The sequence below is a fragment of the Delphinus delphis genome, chromosome 1 (assembly GCF_949987515.2).
Source record: "Delphinus delphis chromosome 1, mDelDel1.2, whole genome shotgun sequence".
In the NCBI taxonomy this organism is placed as follows: Eukaryota; Metazoa; Chordata; class Mammalia; order Artiodactyla; family Delphinidae; genus Delphinus; species Delphinus delphis.
The window spans coordinates 136206713-136209332 of NC_082683.1; the positions used below are offsets into that span (position 1 = coordinate 136206713).

The following is a 2620-nucleotide window of genomic DNA, read 5'->3' on the forward strand; positions in this document are numbered from 1 at the left end:
TATATGATGTGAGGGAAGGGTTGAGGTTCATCCTTTTCTGTATGGATATCCAGCTGTTTCAGTAGCACTTGTTGAAACAACTCTTTTCCCCACTGTATTCCCTTGACACTTCTGTCAATAGTGATAACTGACCCATGTGAGTATGGACCTATTTCTGGACCCTCAATTCAGTTCTGTTGGTTTATATGATTATCCTTATATCCAAACCACAGGCTTGATTACTGTAGCTTTACAGTGAGTCTTGAAGTCCCTTACTTGAAGTGTTCCAACCTAATTCTTTTTCAAAATTGTTTTGGATATTTTAATTTCTCTGAAGTTACATATCAGTTTTAAAGTCAACTTGTCAAGTTCTGCAAGAGAGCCTGCTGGCATTTTCATCAGAATCCCAATCTGGATCTACATATCAATTTAAGCAGAATTAACATCTTAAAAATAGTATTTTTAAGATGTTAATTCCAATCTGTGAATATCAGATATCTTTCCAATTATTTAGGTCTACTTTAATTTACTGAAAAATGTTTTGTATTCCCCACACTCTGTGGCTCCTCACTCGGTTGCAGTGTTTCGTTTTTTCGCCTTCTCTGCCTTTTCTCATCCTTTCTCGCTCTCTGCTCTGCGGTGTGACGAGGCTGAATCCTCTCCGCACCCAGCCCTCGCCTTTCTTCTCCCCGCGCTGTTCTGTTTCTCTCCTTCGGCCGCCGCCACCACTGCTGCACAGCTGGTGTCGGTGCCGCGCTTTTCCCCCAACGTCGTCCCGGAAACCTATGGCCCAGGCGGCCTTGGGTATTTCTGCTCAAGGTAACCACATCCCTCTTTTAAAATTCCGCCTAAAAAGAGAAGACGCTTTACCCGACTCTTTGGGCCGTTATCTCACGGCGAACTTTCTGACCAAGTATACAACTACCCAGAGGGCCTAGGAGAAGTGCAGTATAGAGAGCAGTTCGACTTCAACGCTGAGCCGCCTTGGGAAGCTAGATGATGATAGGCGGGTTCCATCTCCTAACTCGTCCATTTTGTTGCATATTCTAAGGACCCAGGTGTAAGGCTTGGTGGCCCGTCTCTTGTTTTTCCTGGTTTATGACTTTCGACTTTGTAGAATACGGCTGAGATGAAAGGATTTATTGACGATGCAAACTACTCCGCTGGCCCGTTGGCTGAAGGAACAAACCTTGGAAATGTTGCTGATAACTATGTTTATGAACATACCCTGACAGGGAAAAATGCATTTTTTGTGGGAGATCTTGGAAAGATTGTGAAGAAACACAGTCAGTGGCAGAACATAGTGGCCCAGATAAAGCCATTCTACACGGTAAAGTGCAACTCCACTCCAGCTGTATTTGAGATTTGGGCAGCTCTTGGAACTGGATTTGCTTGTTCCAGTAAAACTGAAATGGCTTTAGTGCAAGAATTGGGTGTATCTCCAGAAAACATCATTTACATAAGTCCTTGCAAGCAAGTGTCTCAGATAAAGTATGCAGCAAAAGTTGGAGTGAATATCATGACATGTGGCAGTGAAGTCAAATTGAAGACAATTGCACGTGATCACCCAAATGCCAAGGTCTTACTACATACGGCAACGGAAGATAATATTGGAGGTGAAGAGGGTAACAAAGTTTGGCACTACCCTGAAGAACTGTAGGCATCTTTTGGAATGTGCTAAGGAACTTGATGTCCAAATTATTGGGGTTAAATTTCATGTTTCAAGTGCTTGCAAAGAATCTCAAGTATATGTACATGCTCTATCTGATGCTCGATGTGTATTTGATGTGGCTGGAGAATTTGGCTTCGCAATGAACATGTTAGACATTGGCTTCACAGGAACCGAATATCGATTGGAAGAGGTTAATCGTGTTATCAGCCCTTTGTTGGATGTCTACTTTCCTGAAGGATCTGACACTAAGAGAATTTCTGAACCCGGAAGCTACTACGTGTCTTCTGCATTTACACTTGCAGTTAATATCATTGCAAAGAAAGTTGTTGAAAATAAGTTTTCCTCTGGAGTAGGAAAAACCGGAAGTGATGAACCAACCTTCATGTATTATATGAACGACGGTGTTTATGGTTCTTTTGCAAGTAAACTGTCTGAGGACTTAAATACCATTCCAGAGCTTCACAGGACATACAAGGAAGATGAGCCTCTGTTTACAAGCAGCCTTTGGGGTCCATCCTGTGATGAGCTTGATCAAATTGTGGAAAACTGTCTTCTTCCTGAGCTGAATGTGGGAGATTGGCTTATCTTTGATAACATGGGAGCAGATTCTTTCACAAACCATCTGCTTTTAATGATTTTCAGAGGCCAGCTATTTATTATATGATGTCATATGGTGATTGGTATGAGATGCAAGATTCTGGAATTACTTCAGACACAATGATGAAGAACTTCTTCTTTGTGCCTTCTTGCATTCAGTTGAGCCAAGAAGACAGCTTTTCCACTGAAGCTTTAGCAGGCATTAATGCTTTTTTAGATCTGAAGTTGCAGGTTAAGCTTGTCCGGTCTACATTCCAGTGTGGAAAAAATTTGAACAATCTTATTCGGTTAATTCTCTTGGAAACAAAAACTACTAGTAATAGCTATTTGGGACCAGACAAAATTAGCTCTCATCTATAATTCACTGGGGGT

General features: G+C 41.8%; 1 pseudogene; it reads left to right on the forward strand.

The window, feature by feature from the left end:
- Positions 1-802: 802 nt before the first annotated feature.
- LOC132423900 (antizyme inhibitor 1 pseudogene) lies at positions 803-2339 on the forward strand (annotated as a pseudogene).
- The last annotated feature ends 281 nt before the right edge of the window (positions 2340-2620 follow it).